At 46.9% G+C, this 22,297-nt stretch overlaps 1 pseudogene; it reads left to right on the forward strand.

The window, feature by feature from the left end:
- The first annotated feature begins 21,403 nt into the window (after positions 1-21,403).
- On the forward strand, positions 21,404-21,536 carry LOC135054086 (U4 spliceosomal RNA; annotated as a pseudogene).
- Positions 21,537-22,297: the final 761 nt, after the last annotated feature.

The raw sequence follows: 22,297 nt of genomic DNA on the forward strand, positions 1-22,297 counted from the left end.
TAGGGTCCTTGCCAGTGGTAAAACTACAGGGTTGCTAGCAGGGGTGTAAAGTGGCCCTGTAAAAATGTATAGAAGTGGCCTCACATGGGCAGCACCAGAGGTATACAACATAACAGGCCCCACATGCACATTGGCTCACCGGGGATATTCTCTGTGAACCCCATGGCCTATCCGCCCCTGGTTGCTAAACTAGCAAATGTCCACAGGGGACCTTAAGGTGAAGGAGGCCCATCCCAAATCAGTCACTAAATACTGTAGTGCTTTGTGTTTCACAGCCACTGCTGCACTCGGGATGCAGCAGCAGTCAGCTTCTCTTTCCTGTATAAGCCCGCCTCCAGACTCCTGTGTAACGAGCCAATGGGAGTCTGGGGGCAGGCTTATACAGGATGGAGAACTGACTCTGAATGCTGCATCTGCAGCTGTGAAACACAATGCTGCTGATCCCAGGGTCAAATAGGAGGCCCACCTTTAGAGTTTTCCAGGGGCCTACAAGCCTCTATTTAAGCTACGCTCATAGCAATGCCTCTCTGAGTTCACTGGCATGCATATTCCAGTATCCCGCTTAACCTCAGCAAAAAAATGGATGAAAGAGGAGCTATTCCAGGTTCAGAAAGTAGATGAGCACATATATATATAAATATTTGTGCAACGTAAACAAATACTGTAGATGCATGCATTCAAAATAAAATAGTTGTGCTCTCACATATTTTGTAGTTAGTAATCTTAACTTTTCTAATCATATATGTCCAGCTGATGGTTTCCTCAGGCATAACTGCATGAAAACAGAAAAAACTCTCTTCTGCTTATCGTTAAAATTGCGAGAGAAAAACGTCCATGTGCCTAATATGTTACATAGCAAATGTACAATGTTTTTGTGTAAAAGCCAATATTTATCATCTGTTGGGTACCGTTATCAAAATGTTTTCATTGTATAATTGTAGCTTTATTAAAACCTAGCATACTTAAGAGAAGAAAAATGTTTACAAAGAAAATGAGTACATGAGTAATAAATAAATCCAGAATATATCATAAAAGTATACTGTATCAGCTATTCTACTCACAAATTCATTGTAGGTCAGCATCAGGACTTGGAACAATACAGAAAGCTACCTACTCTGGATGTTGTTAAGCAGGGCCTGATTACAAGTTCTGGACGTACTAGGGTATTAAACCTGTAACACAGCTAACACAAAGAACTGTGCGTATACATGCTCAGGGAAATAGCCATTCTTACTGTGTAAACATATAGGGAGGAATTCAACTGCTCGTGGTTATTTTTTCGGGTGGTAAAAACTGGACTTTTCGGCTATTTTTTTTTTCAGGCAATCCAATTAGAGCACATTTTTACCATCTGAAAAATTAAGGCCACAATTACAAGAACAGGGCATTAATCAGGCTTTTAATCAGGTCCCAAAAAAAAAAAATCCCTAATAAGTGTCGGAATCTGGTTGCCTTCAGGGTTTATTGGAGTGCCCCAGATTGAATTACCGTGGGCAATTGACTTTCCCCCTTAATATGTTAGTCCATTGTTTAAAATACATGTGGGTAGCATTGTCAGTGAGGTAACATCTGCTTAGACATGAATGAAGATTAGAGATGAGCCCACCAGAACTTCCGGGATCCCAGGGAATCCAAGCGCCAGGTTGGATTTTCCCACCTTGCTCGAATTTCAGAACGAGGCAAAACATCATCTTCCCGGCGTCAGATCTTGCATGTTTTGTATTCGATAAAAGTCCCTCCTGCTGTGATTTGGGTGCCATTCACACAGGATGCTGGAGAGAGAGCACACTAGAGACTGCCAGGGCAGCAAATTATCGTTGATGATCAATCTACTGGTGCAAACAGCAGTGGCACTGGCAACCACATGTCCCTTACTAAATTAATGTCTTTTAGTGTTAATACTAGGCGAGCTAGTTTTGATCTGTAGGCAGTTAGCAAGGCATGCAGGAAGTTACATCTATTGTCTAAATGTGTCACAATGGTGCTGCCTGTAACCCTGAGTGTGCCACACTGGTGCTGCCTGTAACCCTTAGTGTGTCACACTGGTGCTGCCTGCAACCCTAAATATGTCACACTGTGGCTGAGAATTACCCCTTGGTACAACTGCACACTGGTTTTTTTTATGCCAGTGCCCACAGTGCAGCCCAGAGCTCCTAATACAGGGCAGCATTAACCCTTTATTGGTGCACAGTAAAAGTTTTTATTGCAATTATTTTATTGCCATTATTATTTTATTGCAATTATTTTATTGCCATTATTTTGTTGCACAACTTGAGCATTCAAAAAAAAAAAAAAAAAAACAGTAGGTGTATGCCACTGCGTTCATACATATAAGCACCATAAGTCCACAGTGTGAGTTGTCATTTGTGAAAAAAAACAAAAAAGTTTATTTTCATTTTTTTTATAAGCTGTGTGTGTTCAATAAAACTCAATAGGTGTGTGCCCGACTGCATTCAACATCATACATACTGTAATATATATAAGCACTGAGTTGTTTGTGAAAAAAAATATTTTTTTGTATAACTTGTGTGTGCTGTACGTGCCATGCTGCACTGAGCTCCTAAATATAAGCACTGTGAGTCTGCAGTGTGAGTTGTCCTTTGTGAAAAAACAAAGAAGTATTTTTTTTAACAACTTGTGTGTGTTCATCGATATGGATCATGATCAATCAACAGAAGAGCAGGAACAGCAACCAAATATTAGCACTACAGCTGCTGCCACTAGTCATGGTAATATTTGTCCTTTAACATTATCTACTAAAGTCGATGCTTAAGGACATAGAGGGTTTAAATCAGGGCATCTTAAAAACAAACAAACAATATTTTACATTGGTAAAAAAAAAACACCTCAAATAAAGGAAAAGTTTACTGCAGGAAAACACAAAAACGTAGTAGCACTCTCCTAATTGGCTGTGTGCTCACCTTTCACTCAAGTGAATCCCATAAAGTTCAATGGGGACAAAAATATCCATTGAAGTCTATGGTTGGGAAGTTTAATTGAGGTAATTTGGGAAAAGGGGATCCCCGTGTATACATATAGATCCCTTTACCCGGTTGGATTGCGTTACACTTTTTAACCTTGTGGATGCTTACATGGACAAAAGAAGACCGACCTACACCAGATTTACAGATACAGTAGAACTACAAATACCAGTGGGCCCTTTAATGCACCACATGCTGGTACTTATGGTTCCCCAAGTACCAGCATATGCATCATGCTTGCTGGGACCTATAGTTCCAATGTAAAAGACAATATTAATTCTTCATGGGTGGCAGCCATAGCCCTGGACTTCAGCCCTGGGTGGACTTTATCGGGTTGTTCCTACACCCCCAGGGAATCCCAGCCATGGCTGACTAGTTGAGGATTTAATGTTATGGTCACAGGGACCTGTATAAATGTGTCCCCAAGCTGTGGTATTATCTCCTTGACTAGTGGAGCCCGGTTCTGGTTCCAAAAATACGGGGGAACTGTACGTCTTTTTCCCCCCTATTTTTGTAACCAGTCCAAGAGCTCAGTGCTAGGGGGACACCTACTCAATTTTTCACTGTATGTTAGCAACCAGGACCGCCTTAATGATCCCAGGGCTGGTTATGCTTTGGGAGGGGTGGGGGGAGGACTGCACGTCCGGTTTTTTTTCTTTCACTTTTTTAAAAACTATTTCAGTACTTTTCCTGACAGAAACATGAACGGATTTCAATGAATTGGACATGCTTCTGTTAAACTTGCACAATGTAACGAAACTCACATTACAATGTGTGGGTTTTCATTTGAGAAAACCCGTATACACTCACACAATGCAATATCCTCAAATTTAAAAACTTGCAGGCTATTAGATTGGGTGCATTTTACAACATACTTGCACCTAATGTGTGAGAAGGTGCGCATTTGTACTGCATGAATAACTCGCACCCCATGACATCCCACCAATCAAGTCCATTATTGAAAACATTGACACCATATCAGCCTCTCTTGTCTTTGTGGATGTGATAGTCTACTGTATAACATTTCCCCTCCATTTGTGAATAAGGAAGAAGCAAGCATTATATTATTCAGGTTACCCCAAGAAAATTTTTGGTAGATGCTTGTTTGTCTATACCTAATGTGACAAGAACACTGGGATAGTGTTTGAGGGCAGGTATATTTGTCCCAGGTTCTTGTCTTACATGTTTTAGAAAATGTTAACTTCTAGGAAAAATGCTTTTTGTTTTGTCTGAACCTTTTCAGTTTGCTGTAAAAGCTGGGTAAAGGCTCTGAGAGAGAGATAAGGCGAGTTCTAGACATTGGGCCCAGTTCGGGTCTTTGGCCTCACAGAGGGCTAATCAGGGTTTCAGCTGTGTAAGAGTGTTATAGTGCTTCTAACCTGATTAGTATGGGCAGACTGCCTGGGAAGGCTGCAGGATCTGTGTGTGAGAGACACGCTTTCTGATGCAAGTAAGCTATACAGTATGTACTGAAGAACTCTGTGTTTTGTTTAGTGACAGTTAGGAACATCTTATGTTTAGTTAGTGCCGGACAGGCAAGGTATTTTTATTTTGGGGTTTGTTTTATTTTCTGTTTCAATAAAACTGGCCGGGGTCAGTTGTACCAGAAACTGGACTTGTGTTGTTCCTCAGCTGCTGCGGGCTGCCATATTCCCCGGGAAAAGGCACCTTGCACCCCTACAGTGTTACAACTTGGTGGAATGCGAGCAGGCCGTTCTGCGCATAAGTGAAAGCAGCAGCTTTGTGAGGCCTGCAGAAAACGGTGGTTTATGCAGATACAGCCCAGTGTGAAGTTACTGAGACTCACCCCTGAGGGTTTGATATATGTCCTGGGTGAAAGCAGCTGCAAAGCCGCCTGAAAAATCTGTTGACATGGAGGATCTGCTTAAAGCCTTGCTGCAAGCTACAGCGGCTCAGCAGGAGGCCAACCGACAGCAGCAGGTGGCAATGGAGGAAAATAAGAGACAACAGCAGGCAGTTGTTGATGAACTTTACAGGCAACAGCGTCAGGATAGAGAGGCCTTAACAGAAGTGGTGCAGAGGCTTGCAGCTCGGGTTGGAGATGTGGCCGTCAGTGCTCCAACCAGCTCTAGTTCTATACGAGCCAGTCACTTCCTGCAGAAAATGACAGAGGCTGATGATGTGGAGGCCTATCTGACCACGTTTGAAAGGACTGCCGAGCGTGAGAACTGGCCGAAAGCACAGTGGGCCAGTCTGCTGGCACCTTTCCTGTCAGGTGAGCCCCAAAAAGCTTACTTTGATTTAAGCCCTGCTGAGGCTCGGGACTATGATAAACTAAAGACTGAGATCCTGACCCGCCTGGGAGTCACGCTGTCAGTACGAGCACAACGGGTGCACCGTTGGCTGTACGCCATGGAGAAGCCTCCGCGCTCCCAGATGCACGACCTTATTCAGCTAACAAAAAAATGGCTGCAGCCAGAGACATTAACTGGTCCCCAGATGGTGGAAAGAGTCGTCATGGACCGCTACTTGAGATCTTTGCCCATGGTCCTGCGCAAGTGGGTGAGCCATGGAAACCCGGGTACTGCTGACCAATTAGTGGACATGGTAGAGAGGTATTTGGCAGCAGAGGAACTACTGATGACCACCCAGCAACCCATAGGTCCTCGACAGCGCCCTTCAGTAAAGACTGGTAAGACTGTTCCGTGGGAAAACGTTGCTGGGCGGTTAAGAGAACGCAAGGCTGGAGAGACTGTAAACACTGGCCCTGGAAACAGGCCAATGGGGCTAGAACGGTCTATGCTGCCCAAATGGGTTGATAATCGTGTGGTTAAATGTTTTAGGTGTGGTATGCCAGGTCATGTTATTGCCAATTGCCCAGTCACGCAAGAACCCATGCAATGTGATGCTGCCTTTGAATGTCGCAGAATGTCTTTCTTTGCTAGGTTAGCTTGTACTGTGGTACCTTCACCTGAGCTGGAAAAACAAATGTGTGATGTGTTCTTAGAAGGTAACCGGGTAGAGGCCTTGCTAGATTCAGGAAGTTTAGTTACCCTCGTGAAAGCAGGGTTAGTGAACCCCTTAAAGGTCCAGCAAATACCTATTGGGGTAACTTGCATACATGGGGATACCCAACATTATGCCACTGCTGAGGTGAATATAGAAACTTGTTGTGGGTCAGCAATGGTTAAAGTGGGACTGGTCCCTACCTTGGTGCATGAGGCCATAATAGGGAGGGATTTTCCTCATTTTTGGAAACTGTGGGAATCACGGTTATCAACAGATGTGAGAAGTAAAAAGCCAGTTGATAATACCGGTGATTTTATGGATGTACGTGGGTCTTCGGAACTTTCTGGCCCTTTGCCTTTTGCTAGTTTGGCTGGGGAAGTGACAGATGGGGAGTCCAGTGAGGACCCTCTTGCCGGGAACAGAGACATAGTAGTTAGAACTGAAAGCGTGCCTGACCTGGAGGTAAAGAAGGATCTGTTTGCGTCTGAACAGTTAAAGGATCCTACCTTAATAAAGGCTAGAGAGAATGTTAAGATTGTTAATGGGGAACCTGTGGTACCAGGTGACAGGGTTACGTATCCCCACATGGCCATCTGTAATGAGCTCTTGTACCACATTGTCAAAAGGGGTGAGGATGTGGTGGAACAGCTGGTAGTTCCCCAGCCTTATCGGAGAACGGTACTAGATTTAGCTCATAGTCACGTTACCGCAGGACATTTAGGGGCAGAAAAAACCACTGAAAGAGTTTTACAAAGGTTCTTTTGGCCAGGGGTTTATAAAGAAGTGTCTGAATATTGTTCTTCCTGTCCTGAATGCCAGTATCATGCCCCTAGACCCCATTTCAGGAGCCCACTAGTTCCCATGCCTATTATAGAGGTCCCGTTTGACAGAATAGCCATGGATCTCGTGGGGCCCTTGTTAAAGTCTGCTCGGGGCCATCAGTATATCCTGGTAATTATGGACTATGCCACTCGATATCCTGAGGCTGTCCCTTTACGCACTATCACAACCAAGGCGATAGCTAGGGAGCTGGTGCAGGTATTTAGTAGAGTGGGAATACCAAAAGAAATTTTGACTGACCAAGGTACTCCATTTATGTCAAGGATCATGAAAGAATTGTGCAAGTTATTTAAGGTCACTCACCTCAGGACGTCCATCTACCATCCCCAAACTGACGGGTTGGTGGAAAGGTTTAATAAAACATTAAAAAGTATGTTAAAAAAGGTTGTTGAGAGAGATGGGAAAAACTGGGATTGTTTGTTGCCCTACTTGTTAAAGTCCCTCAGTCCTCTACGGGGTTTTCTCCATTTGATTTGTTGTATGGTAGACACCCCAGAGGGCTGTTGGATATTGCCAAAGAGACGTGGGAAGGACAGCCCACTCCTTATAGAAGCGTTATTGAGCATGTAACACAAATGCAGGATAGGATTGCAGCCGTGGTACCTGTTGTCAGAGAGCACATGGAACAGGCCCAAAGTGCTCAACAGAGGGTCTATAACCGGAGTGCCAAGATACGGGAATTTGCTCCTGGAGATAGAGTTCTTGTTTTGGTACCCACTGTGGAAAGCAAATTCCTAGCTAAATGGCAGGGTCCATTTGAGATTAGGGAAAAAGTGAATGAGGTTAATTACAAAGTATACCAGCCGGGAAAGAGAAAACCCGAACAGATCTACCATGTTAACTTAATCAAACCCTGGAAAGATAGGTTGTCTCTGTCAGCGGAGCCTTGCCCTTCGGTGTCTTCACCCCGGTTGCTTCCCGCAGTGAAGGTGTCAGAGACATTATCAGCTGATCAGAACAATCAGGTTAAAGAATTTCTCATCCAAAATAGGGAGGTATTTTCAGAGCTGCCTGGCCGAACGACCATAATAAAACATGACATTGTCACAGAACCAGGGGTCAGGGTTCATTTAAAGCCATATAGGATTCCTGAAGCTCAGCGAGAAGCTATTTCTAAGGAAGTTAAAACCATGTTAGAACTTGGAGTCATAGAGGAGTCTAACAGTGAGTGGTCCAGTCCCATAGTGCTCATCCCGAAGCCCGACGGTAGCATACGCTTCTGTAATGACTTTCGTAAGTTAAATGAGGTGTCCAAGTTTGACGCATACCCCATGCCCCGTGTGGATGAGCTTGTAGAAAGGCTGGGAACAGCCAGGTTTCTCACCACATTGGACCTGACCAAAGGTTACTGGCAAATACCTTTATCTGATAGCGCCAAAGAAAAAACAGCCTTTTCGGTTCCGGAGGGGCTGTACCAGTATAAGATGTTACCCTTTGGGTTGCATGGGGCTCCAGCAACCTTTCAACGGGCGATGGATAAAATTTTGAGGCCCCATAGAAAATATGCAGCTGCCTATTTGGATGATGTGGTAATTCACAGTACAGACTGGGGGTCCCATTTGGTTAAAGTACAAGCAGTACTGGACTCAATCAGAGAGGCAGGGTTAACTGCTAACCCAAAGAAGTGCTGCCTCGCAATGGAGGAGGTCAAATACTTGGGCTTCACCATAGGCAGAGGTCTGATTAGGCCCCAATTGAATAAAGTTGATGCTATTCAAAACTGGCCTCGTCCAGTGAATAAAAAACAGGTAAGGGCTTTTTTGGGAATTACTGGGTACTATAGACGGTTTATTCCTAATTTTGCGACCACAGCGGTGCCGTTGTCAGACCTTACCAAAGGGAAGCAGTCAAATGTGGTGAAATGGAACCCTGATGCAGAAAAGGCGTTCCAAGCATTAAAAGTGGCTTTGTGTTCACAACCGGTGTTGATAACACCAGATTTTTCAAAAGAATTTGTGGTACAGACAGATGCCTCAGAGGTAGGGATAGGTGCTGTGCTGTCCCAAACCAGAGATGGGGACGAACACCCTATCATTTATTTGAGTAGGAAACTCAATGAGCATGAAAAAAAGTATGCCATTGTGGAAAAGGAGGCTTTGGCCATTAAGTGGGCACTAGATACCTTGAGATATTACCTCTTGGGTAGACAATTCAGACTAGTGACAGACCATGCCCCTTTAAAATGGATGTATGTAAATAGAGGCAAGAATGCTCGTGTAACTAGATGGTTTCTAGCGTTGCAGGACTTTAAGTTTACTGTCGAACATAGACCGGGAACACAATTGGCCAACGCAGATGCATTGTCTCGCATCTTCTGTTTGGGGGCTACAAGTGTTCCGGCCCCTAGGTCGAAACAGGGGAGGGGGATATGTGACAAGAACACTGGGATAGTGTTTGAGGGCAGGTATATTTGTCCCAGGTTCTTGTCTTACATGTTTTAGAAAATGTTAACTTCTAGGAAAAATGCTTTTTGTTTTGTCTGAACCTTTTCAGTTTGCTGTAAAAGCTGGGTAAAGGCTCTGAGAGAGAGATAAGGCGAGTTCTAGACATTGGGCCCAGTTCGGGTCTTTGGCCTCACAGAGGGCTAATCAGGGTTTCAGCTGTGTAAGAGTGTTATAGTGCTTCTAACCTGATTAGTATGGGCAGACTGCCTGGGAAGGCTGCAGGATCTGTGTGTGAGAGACACGCTTTCTGATGCAAGTAAGCTATACAGTATGTACTGAAGAACTCTGTGTTTTGTTTAGTGACAGTTAGGAACATCTTATGTTTAGTTAGTGCCGGACAGGCAAGGTATTTTTATTTTGGGGTTTGTTTTATTTTCTGTTTCAATAAAACTGGCCGGGGTCAGTTGTACCAGAAACTGGACTTGTGTTGTTCCTCAGCTGCTGCGGGCTGCCATATTCCCCGGGAAAAGGCACCTTGCACCCCTACAGTGTTACACTAACATAAAGTCATAAATAGTCTAGATGAGTTAAGTGCAGGCATCAGGTATGAGATGAAGTCAGTGAGCTCTATGCTGGAGAAACAGGAAAATGATTTTCTCGTGCTCAATACCTAGCAGTAGAGCAGACTACAAGACTTCTGTATATGAATGGTTTACATATCAAAGTTATTTTTTTTTTATTAAGGTACATAATTATATAAATATTTGAATGTGTCTGTCACTAACAGTTTGCATGACTTCCAACTCGTACAGCATACTGTTTCAGAAACCTGTAATTTGTGGATTTATGAAATAATAATAATAATAATAATAATAATAATAATTATATAGCTCTTTACTCCCAGCATTGCTTGAAGTGTTTTACTTTTTATTTAAATAATACAAGACACAAAATAGATTTAACAGAAAAGAGATCTAAGCATTTGGCTTTTATTTTCTTTAGAAACTAAAGGGACATTAATGAAATGCGTGAGTAAACCAGAAAGTCTTGAGGTTGTTTATGAAGGTTTCTAGAGTAGAGTCCTCTCGGGGTGGTTGAGGAACCGAGTTTCATAGAGCTAGAGCCACAAAGCTAAAAGTTTGACCCCAAATTAATTAATGGAGATTCTAGGTACTGCTAATAGTCCATCATCTACAGATTGCAGTAAACAGTTGAAGTGTTAAGGGCCCCATACACTACAGCGACATGTCGGATCCTCATGTCACAGGTGTTCACCCTTGAACTGCCCGGCAGCCTCCCGGGTGGCAGGATCGCATAGGATACATCGTATGAGGTCCTTTAGCATATGATGTATCATATGTGATCCCAGCCATGCCTGCGGGAACCCAGTGATCGCGCTGAGGCCAAAAAAAAGTGGGTCCCAGGGACCCCTCACTTTTAAAAATTGGGGTCCTACCGGTCCTTTTCTGGGTCCCATCGGAATGAAGGTTTTTATTAATCTTAATCTTGTTGTAAGGTGGTGGGATGGGGGTGACTGCTGCTGGGCTGTGTAGCATGCAGGACACCCTGCACCAGAGCTGTAACTAGACATTTTGGTGCCCCTTGGCAGAAAGTGAATCGGTTCTCCATCTCCCAGAACACTAAGTATAGGCAGTGCGCGCCGAAGGCGCGCGAAAAAAATTAGGGGCATTGCTTAATGGAGAAGGGGCGTGGCCACATAATAGTACCAATTCACATTATACCACACAGTAGTGCCGCTTATACACATTGCACCAGGTAGAACCTCCTATACACACTGCACCAGGTAGAGCACGTTATACATATTGCTCCAGGCACAGCACGTTATTAGCGCCAGGCAGAGCACGTTATTAGTGCCAGGCAGAGCACGTTATATACTTAGCGCCAGGCAGAGCATATTATACATATTGCACCAGGTAGCTGACAATATGCACATTGCACCAGGTAGAGCACGTTATACACACTGAGCCAGGTAGAGCACGTTACACACACCGTGCCAGGTAGAGCACGTTTCACACACTGAGCCAGGTAGAGCATGTTACACACAATGCGCAAGGTAGAGCATGTTGCACACACTGAGCCAGGTAGAGTACGTTATACACACTGCGCCAGGCAGAGCACGTTATACACACTGCGCCAGGTAGAGCACGTTATACACACTGCGCCAGGCAGAGCACGTTATACACACTGCGCCAGGCAGAGCACGTTATACACACTGCGCCAGGTAGAGCACGTTATACACACTGCGCCAGGCAGAGCACGTTATACACACTGCGCCAGGCAGAGCACGTTATACACACTGCGCCAGGTAGAGCACGTTATACACACTGCGCCAGGCAGAGCACGTTATACACACTGCGCCAGGCAGAGCACGTTATACACACTGCGCCAGGTAGAGCACGTTATACACATTGCGCCAGGTAGAGCACGTTATACACATTGCGCCAGGCAGAGCACGTTATACACATTGCGCCAGGCAGAGCACGTTATACACATTGCGCCAGGCACAGCAGGTTATACACATTGCGCCAGGCACAGCAGGTTATACACATTGCGCCAGGCACAGCAGGTTATACACATTGCGCCAGGCACAGCACGTTATACACATTGCACTGGGTACAGCGCGTTATACACATTGCACCAGGTGACCATTTAGACACATTGTAGCCACAATCTCTGATCCCCCCATTGTCATCCCCAGACACAGTGATCGTGAGTGTCAGTGGAGGGGGTGTCTACAGTTAATGTGGGTGTCAGTGGTGGAGGGTGGTGTCCACTGATTGTGGGTGTCAGCGGTGGAGGGTGGTGTCCACTGTGATTGTGGGTGTCAGCGGTGGAGGGTGGTGTCCACTGATTGTGGGTGTCAGCGGTGGAGGGTGGTGTCCACTGATTGTGGGTGTCAGCGGTGGAGGGTGGTGTCCACTGATTGTGGGTGTCAGCGGTGGAGGGTGGTGTCCACTGATTGTGGGTGTCAGCGGTGGAGGATGGTGTCCACTGATTGTGGGTGTCAGCGGTGGAGGGTGGTGTCCACTGTGATTGTGGGTGTCAGCGGTGGAGGGTGGTGTCCACTGTGATTGTGGGTGTCAGCGGTGGAGGGTGGTGTCCACTGATTGTGGGTGTTAGCGGTGGAGGGTGGTGTCCACTGATTGTGGGTGTCAGCGGTGGAGGGTGGTGTCCACTGTGATTGTGGGTGTCAGCGGTGGAGGGTGGTGTCCACTGTGATTGCGCGGGAAGGGGCGTGTCCATAGTCATCACGGGTGTCAGTGGGGGTGCCGAGGGGAGGAGTGATGACTGACATGTAGTCCAGCAGCTCTGGTCCTCTTCCTGCGCTGGTGCTGCAGCGAAGGCCACTGAGCCCTGTGTGACATATGTAGGAGCCTGCTCTAAACCTCCCACCCAGCACATATAAAGCAACCAGCTCTCACCTCTGCCCCCGCACAACACACAAACAGTCACCGGCGCTCACTCCCCCCTTCCCCGCAGCACATACATAGGCACCAGCTCTCAACCCTGACATCCCCTGCCGGAGAGCACATATAGTCTGCTGCGCTCCGCCGCCCGCCCCCCCCCCCCCCTATAGTCTGCTGTACTCCGCTCCTCCGCCGCCCGCCCCCCCCCCCCCCCCAGCACATTGTCACCGGCGCTCCCCCACAGCACACACAATCACTAGTGCCCCTTCCCCCTGCAGCGCTCCCATCTTACCATGCAGGGGCACGGTCTATAGGTAGGAGAAGCATGCCGGCCGGGACAGTGCAAAAGCACAGAGTATCATGCTGTCTCTCAGCATGGACACAGCACAGCATGGAGCAGTGACAGACTCGAGCGGCACTCACCGTTGCAGAGGAGGAGGGCGCTGGTGACACTGCTGGGTGAGCGGGGCCAGTCTCTGCCAGTGCTGCAGCACAGATACATGCCGGCAGTGGTGCCTAGGATCAGCGCGCAGCGGGAGGAGGATTCAAAGCTGCAGCAGCGTGCTGGACTGGCGGCCAATGAGGAGGAGACACCGCAGGCTCTGGAGACTACAGGAGGTGACTGGCTGGGGAAGCAGCCAGTCACCTCCTGTGTGCCGCTGATTGGCTAGGGCGCTGACACACAGATCTTTACAATGAGCGCGTCTTATGGGACCCGCTCATTTTCTAAAAGTGGGTCCCAAGTGACAGTTTCAGGGTAAAATACGCGCTATAGCGCGTTTTTGCGATCACTGGGAACCGATACATCACGATTGCAGCACTAACGACCTAGGGGCTCCGATCCGATGCTCACGGGACCGTGCATCCGATTTGCCACTTTCCATCTGATTTATCGACCCGAAAAGTCGAAAACGGATTAAATCGGGCATTATCGTTATAGTGTATGGGGCCCTTAAGGAATGAGAAGCTGCTTCAGGTACCCTGGATCTTAGTTATGCAGGGTTTTGGAAGTCACTAAGATAATCTTGAAATAGATTTCTGATCTTACAGGCAGCCAGTGGAGGGAGTAGTGTATGGGTGTTATGTGGCAGGAATGGAGCTGGTAATTTAACAGCCTGGCAGCTGAATTTTGTACCAGTTGCAAGTAGTGCAATTATTTTGTTGGGAGACCAGGGTAGAGAGCATTGTAGTAGTCCAAACACCTCCTAACTGTCCTGAATCCAGCGGGACAGTCCCGCTATTCGGACACTGTCTCGCCCGTGGGCCACAGTGTCCCAAAGTGACGTAGATGGGGGTCGGGGGTCTGCCCCCTTTATTGTAGACCCCACCCCTTTTATATGAGGCCCTGCCCCCCTTTTCGGGCACGGAGGTGCCAGAGGTGCGCTATGTCCTGATTCTCAAGTTGTTGAGGTTGGGAAGTATGCAAACATGATGATACAAATGCATGTATGACTGTAGGCACTGATATTTCTAAAAGTGCTAGTTGATCATCAACATGATCATCAGTGAGTCTTGTTGCACTAGCCCTCCGGCACCCTCAAGAGATTTCCCTCCTAACATGCATATTGAATGCGCATTGTCTTCTATCTCAATTATACTCTTACTATATTCGTCCTATGTTTGCCCCCATTTCCTCCCTCGTTTACTTAGCCAGTCATAAGGTGTACCAATTCTGTGTACAGATGTATTTTGCTGTGCATGTGCAGTACAAAAGTGCATACTGTAAGCAAGCAAACTTGATGTATGAGCAACTCAGTCACTATGCCATACTTTCATCATTAAGCAGAATTAGCAGTTCCCAAAGTAATATGTTAAAAAAAATATGTTTAACATATCACCTCCCAACCACTACCACCACATTATCCCCTGGTAACATGTATCATTGTTTATTGGACATACTGTACACTAGTTCCCCCTCCATGTTACCTTGCAGGGGACACATCCTAACTATCCAGTGGTAGTACTAGATTACAAAACCATCACCTTCAATTCCCTTCATTTCCTCTCCAATGTAATTCATTTTCTCACTGCCCTGTAAATTATTCACTACCCAGCCTATCCCTGGAAATTGATTACTACTCCCCATCAGTCACCCTTTTACCCTTTTGGAGTTCATTACTCTCTATCGCTATTATTTCTAAAATATCACTATACATCATCCTTTGTTAGCCTGTATTATATATATATATATATATATATATATATATATATATATATATATATATATATATATAAAACCCCAAAATTACATGGTATCAGTTAATACCCAGGGCCGGTGCTAGGGTATTCGGCACCCCTCTGCAATCTATAAATTTGCGCCCTTCTATACTTTACAAAGGGACAGTGCACATAATGCCCCCTGTAGCAGTGATGCTTGCACACATAACGCCCCCGGTAGCAGTGACGCTTACACATGTAACACTCCTCGTAACAGTGATACTTAAACATGTAACAGCCCCCTGTACCAGTGATGCTTACACATGTAACGCCCCCCATACCAGTGACGCTTACACATGTAACACCTACCGTACCAGTGATGCTTACATACGGAACACACCCATACCAGTGATGCTTACACACGTAACTCCTCCTGTACTAGTGACACTTACACACATAACGCCCCCTGTACCAGTGACACTTACACATGTAACGCCCCCCGTAGCAGTGATGCTTACACACATAACGCCCCCTGTAGCAGTGATGTTTTTGCACACGTAACGCCTCCATAGCAGTGACGCTTACCTACGTAACGCCCCCGTAGCAGTGATGCTTACACAAGTAAAGCCCCCTGTACCAGTGAGGCTTACACACGTAAAGCCCCCCATAAAAGTGATGCTTAAACACGTAGTGCCCATCTGTACCAGTGACGCTTACACACATCACACCCCCCCTGTACCAGTAACGCTTACACACATAACGCCCCCTGTACCAGTGATGATTACACACGTAACGTCCCCTTACCAGTGATGCTAACACACGTAACGCCCCCGTGGCAGTGACGGTACACATGTAACGCTTCCTGTGCCAGTGACGCTTACACATTTAACGCCCCCTTACCAGTGACGCTTACACACGTAACGCCCCATAGCAGTGACGCTTACACATGTAACGCCCCCTGTACCAGTGACGCTTACACACATAACGCCTCCTGTACCAGTGATGCTTACACACGTAACACCCCCTGTACCAGTGACGCTTACACACGTAGCGCCGCCTGTAGCAGTTGTCGAAGTCGAAAATATTTCAGTACACACATCACGTACAAACTACACACAGATGGCCTCCGTGTGTGTACTTGTTCTGCTGTGCGTGCACATATTCGCAATTTGCGTATGATCGCTCCTACGGTCCTGCGTATTAGCGCGTGGTATGAGTAATTACGGTAGTGTTTGTGATCGCATGGAAAAGCCATAAAAATACATGACATATTTAATCCAAATAGTGCACAATGTACACATAGTCCACATGCACCGCACCAGCAAATTACACTTGTTTAAAATGGTACAGCAACAAAGGGATTCACCTTTACAGGATAGGAGGGGACAGAACTAGGTTATAAGGTGGTGTTTGGTATCCAGCTGTAGGGTATTTTAAGAGCAATATTTCGGTGTTGGTTTGCAGAAGATCGCACGCTCCTGCGAATAGTGATGCGCAGGAGCAGAATATAAATATTAACTGTATTTACTGTGCTCTTGATATGCGGCGGGAACCCAGAGGAGAACATCTGCAAGTGCACCTGGACCAGACATCGCCCACCTATTCAAACTGACCTATGACCTCTCCTGTACTGTAAACGACCATCCCAGTGTCCAATGGACAAAGAGATTACAGTTTCCATTGTGTTAGGTTTTGGACAAATGTATAAAAAGCCAGCTGCAGGCCAGGTCACTCTCTCTCAATCTCTGAAGGTCTTCTACCTTGATGACTGAGGACCGGACCGGGAAGCGCAGGTGAAACCAAACGTATGTACCATTGAATGTAGCCTCTTTTCTGTTATTGTAATTGTATCTTTGTTGTAACCCCCTTTTATCAATTATATGTTGGCGGGTCGGATCCCAACTTCCTAAATACAATTGGTGTTGTGTCTCTTTCTCTGCTAGATTTGTAAGTGTATTACAGACACACGTGAAGCTGCATAGTGCTCACGGCGTGTCGTTGTGTGTGTATGCACCGCGTGTACTTTGTACGTCCGTCACGGTGTTAGTACGCAAAGTGCGTACACGGTATGGGACTTTGTACGCAAACTGAGTTATAAGTACAATGGTTAAGGACTGCATACAGCGGCCGCAGCGGCTCGATTTTAAAGTGTATTAAGTGTGGTTTTAAGTATTGCTTTTAGACCTGTAAGTAAATCAGCATTGCCACAGCTGCTCGAATTTCAGTGTAAAAGGTATAGCTTTTTGTCCTGTATGCAAATCAGCATTCACACAGTACCGCTTACACATGTAACTCCCTCTGTAGCAGTGATGCTTACACACGTAACGGCCCCCCGTACCAGTGAAGCTCACACATGTAACGCCCCCCTGTAGCAGTGATTATTACACACGCAATGCCCCCACTAGCAGTGACACTTACACACGTAATGCCCCCTGTAGCAGTGACGTTTACACACATAATGCCCCCAGTAGCAGTGATTCATACACATGTAACGCCCCCTGTACCAGTGATGCTTACACACACAACGTCCTCCCGTAGCAGTGGCGCTTACACACGTAACACCCCCTGTACCAGTGACACTTACACACGTAATGCCCCCGTGTAGCAGTGACGCTTACACATGTAACGCCCCCCATAGCAGCGGTGCTTATACACGTAAAGCCCCCTTTAACAGTGACGCTTACATGCGTAACACCCACCGTAGCAGTAATGCTTACACACATTATGCTGCACAGTCACACATACGCACACCATATACACATATACACACACACACACACACACACACACACACATACAAACTTTACATACATTACACACATACACAATCCCACATACATATACACAGATACTGGATACGCACACACACACACACATACACACTTTCACTCACATACTCCCTTACCTAAGGAAGTCTGGCAGGCCGGAGTTGTAGCAGCTGATCCTCCTGTGTTGCAGGCTACTGCCTGGTCCCGTGCAGCTCCACCCCTAATTCCCATGTAGCTCTGCACCCTTTTGGATCCCGCACACTGACTGCACTGTCACAGGGGAGGGGAGAGGACTGAAAGCTTCATGCTGCCAGCACCGCTCCCAGTCAGAGTGACAGGCGCAGCAGCAGCCGGCAGCAGCAGGGATATCAGCTCAGTACAGGGATGCAGAGCAGGGTGAGCACCTCTCCAGCCTGGTGCCTCCCTGCTTTGCATCCCTTTGCTGAGCGGCTAGCATCGGGCCTGACCATACCCCTCTTTGCAGACTATTACTTTACATATGACTCTGATGATGGCCATCTCATAAAACTGAGTACACACTGAGTGATATTTTGTGTGATCTGGCTGTTTGGACCGACATATAGCTCACATTGGCAGACATCGGGCAGTGCGTCTGCCCGGTATGCGGGTGCCCTCGGTCACTAGCAACGTCGGCAGGATTGATGTGCTGCACATTAATCCTGACGATATCGCTAGTGATAACATGTATGCTAATGAAGAACGTAAGAGTGATCATTCCAACCTTAATTAGCATCGCTCAATGCACCTAATTCAGACCTGATTGCTAGGGTGCTTTTTTCGCATCCCTGCGATCAGGAAGGTGCCGCCTACAGGGGGAGGGGGAAATCGCTGTGCAGGGGTGCGTTTGCATGTGCAGGAGAGCTGCACAAACAGAAGTTTGTGCAGTCTCTGCACAGACCAGGACTTACTCAGCCACTGCGACGATCAGGGCCGGAGCTAACGTCAGAAACCCTCCCTTCAGGCTCCTGGTCCCTCCTGCGTTTCTCTGGACACTCCCTAACAACGGTCAGTTGCCATCCACAAACGGCCTCTTCCTGTCAGTCACCTTGTGATCACCCATGTGATTGCTTTTTCTCGCACCATCCCGTCGCTGCTCGACGATCCCCGTCATTGCGGACTGACGTGCCTGCGCATTGCGGTGCATATATGCCTGCGCAGTTCAGACCTGATCGCAGACTGTATAAAAATGCTGCCTGGCGATCAGTTCTGAATTAGGCCTAATGTGTACCCAGGGTCTAATATGTTGACCTGTCAGACTGACACATTGGATGGGTACACATTGCGCCAGTATGTACCCAGCTTAAGAGAAGAGATCCCACTGGAATAAGTTCATTTCAGAAAAGCAAGTAGTGGTGGCATTTTAAATAAAGTTTATTTAAAAAAAAAATGACAGTTGGAAAGAGGAGAGAGGAAGGGCAGTTACTGCCAGCATGCTGAGGGGCGGCTCCCTTATACTGAAACAGCAGTTGGAGGAGAAGCTGGCAGAGGCGGCCATACACATAATGGGTGTGTACTGAGAGTGTGGCTTTTGTGTAGAAGCAGAGGAAACAAGCTGCAGCAAAAGAGTGGCTGGAACTTACTGAGCCACTCTCTGTTTCACTATTTTTAGCTCTACGCAAACATGTTCCAGTAAGCTGTACCTACCTTCTAGAGGGGTGTAGTATGTTATGCCGGCGGTCGGGATCCGGGCGCCCAGCAGACCGGCTCAGGGATCCCGACCGCGTGCATGCCGGCAACTGGGCGAGTGCAAATGAGCACCTTGCAGGCACGGTGGCACGCTATGCGCGCCACACTATTTATTCTCCCTCCAGGGAGGTCGTGTACCCCCAAGAGGGAGAATAGTTGTCGGTATGCCAGGTGTCGGGATTCTGGCGCCAGTATACTGAGCGTCGGGATCCCAACAGCCGGCATACTGAATACCACCCTTTCTGGAGGGAAAGCTGCATCCTAAAATACTTCATCAGATTTGGTGAGAGGAAGCCAAGTATTACACACACAAAAGTCTTCTTTTCTTTAGACTTGTTCATAGACACTTTTCAGAATCAGGGCGCACCACCTATAAGACACAGCTAGGGACTTTTTCCCATGATATTGTCAAATTTCGTTCATAACTATTATTTGGATGATAATCCTTCTGACTTGTGTGAAATTACAAACCGATATTTATCCTAAAGTACTGCATCAGGTTTGGTAAGAGTAAGCCACGTATCACACACAAAATCAGTTGCTTTGTGGCATTGACATACAGCAGCTGCTATTATTTCTACAACAGCACTGCAACAATACTTTTTAACAAAAATGTATTTTGTGCATTCAATCAAGGCCCCCCCAGCGTGTAGCGAACAGATTTCAAATGTGACCTAGGACTGCAGGTATTATAGTCAATGTTAATTAAGTCTATAGGAATATTATTATTTTAGATTGATTGTGCAGAATCATATAATTCAGAATGAATTCATAATTAAGTCATATTGTACGTATTGAAAATTGTATTAAACATGTGTGACTATGGGGGTAATTCAGAATTGATCACAGCAGCAAATTTGTTAGCAGTTGGGCAAAACCATGGCCCTCATTCCGAGTTGATCGGTCGCAAGGCGAATTTAGCAGAGTTACACACGCTAAGCCGCCGCCTACTGGGAGTGAATCTTAGCTTCTTAAAATTGCGACCGATGTATTCGCAATATTGCGATTACTAACTACTTAGCAGTTTCAGAGTAGCTTCAGACTTACTCTGCCTGTGCGATCAGTTCAGTGCTTGTCGTTCCTGGTTGACGTCACAAACACACCCAGCGTTCGCCCAGGCACTCCCACCGTTTCTCCGGCCACTCCTGCGTTTTTTCCGGAAACGGTAGCGTTTTCAGCCACACGCCCCTGAAACGCCGTGTTTCCGCCCAGTAACACCCATTTCCTGTCAATCACATTACGATCGCCGGAGCGAAGAAAAAGCCATGAGTAAAAATACTTTCTTCATAGTAAAGTTACTTGGCGCAGTCGCAGTGCGAACATTGCGCATGCTTACTAAGCGGATTTTCACTGCGATGCGATGAAAAATACCGAGCGAACAACTCGGAATGAGGGCCCATGTGCACTGCAGGGGGGGCAGATATAACATTTGCAGAGAGAGTTAGATTTCGGTGGGGTATATTGTTTCTGTGCAGGGTAAATACCGGCTGCTTTATTTTTACACTGCAATTTAGATATCAGTTTGAACACACCCCACCTGAATCTCTCTCTCTGCAAATGTTATATCTGCCCCCCTGCAGTGCACATAGATTTGCCCAACTGCTAACAAATTGGCTGCTGAGATCAACTCTGAATTAGGCCCTTTGGGGGGCATTCAGACCCATTCACTCGCTGCTTTTTAACGCAGCAGAGCGAACGGGTCCCTACTGCGCATGCGCCGGCGCCATAGTGCGCCTGCGCATGCCAGACGGCCGAAGGCCGTAGCAGGGATGCGATCGCCTCTGCCTGATTGACAGGCAGAGGCGATCACTGAGTGGGAGGGGTCGGAACGGCGGCGTTTGGTCGCCGTTTCGTGGGTGTGGTCTGGCCAACGCAGGCATGGCCAGACCGAACGGGGGCGGGCCGCAGCGGCTGCGTGACATCACATGCAGCCGCGGTGGGCCGGGGAGCAATGAGTAGCTCCCGGCCAGCACACTAAAGCTGCGCTGGCCGGGAGCTACTCTTGAAGTGCAAAAGCATCACCGCTGTGCGATGCCTTTGCACTTCTGCGGGGGGGCCGGACTGACATGCGGGGGGACTAGCCCTGTGCTGGGCGTCCCCCCGCATGTCAGGGAAGATGATCGTAGCTGTGCTAAATTTAGCACAGCTACGATCAACTCGGAATGACCCCCTTTGTGCAGTAACATTATCATAGCCTGTGAGGTCCAACCGAGGTGTGATTGTTGATGGTTGAAAAAAAACAAACAAACCATGTGTGAACTAATTATAATTGATTCATTTAAGTGAAACTGACCCATTTCAGTCATCATTTAGTGGCATCCTATATAATAAAAGGCTAACGCTACTCTTCACCTCTAATGGGGAATACAAGTGTTTTGCGCACTGGCAGCCACTAGATGGTGCCCAACGGAGCAATTCAATTATTGCTCTATTCGGGCACTGATATTAGTGTTATGTTGTTTCATCATATTGATGGGCTGGTAACTACAGTAGTTATCATTAAATAAATCCTTTGCATAAATTCTGTCTGTGTGTGTGGGAATAATCCTGTCACAATCCGGGTAACTAGACACCATTTTCTGCCTGTTACGTGCCTCCTGAGATTGGCTCAGCGTTCCAGGGCCGGGGGTTCAGCTTGCTAGGTAGTGTATTGTTTACATTACCTTCTTTGTTGTTCCACAGCGCTGGCTCAGCGGCCTTCTCAGTGATGTGATACTATCAGTATGGTGTTCTCAGTCCCGCCGCAGCTAGCGCCGCCGTGCGCGCGATCTTACGGCTTTGGAGCAGAAGGTGACGTTCTCTCTGCACTGCGGCTGCCGCCGCCGTCCCTGTGCCGCTGTGTGTGTGGAGGAGTGTGGAGTCTTCTGTTGCCATGGCCTTTGCTGCCATTGTAGTTTGGCACATGGTTCTTTTCCCCTTCAAACTCTGTCATGGGTGCAGCCATATTGGATGTAATCACATGTTACTCTTTCCACCAATCTGCTGTGCTGCTGGAGCCTGGGGTAATTGTCAACCAATGCCTGCTTCCCAGCAGGTATAAATATCCTGTCCCAGCAACCAGG

The sequence above is a fragment of the Pseudophryne corroboree genome, chromosome 2 (assembly GCF_028390025.1).
Source record: "Pseudophryne corroboree isolate aPseCor3 chromosome 2, aPseCor3.hap2, whole genome shotgun sequence".
NCBI classification, from domain to species: Eukaryota; Metazoa; Chordata; class Amphibia; order Anura; family Myobatrachidae; genus Pseudophryne; species Pseudophryne corroboree.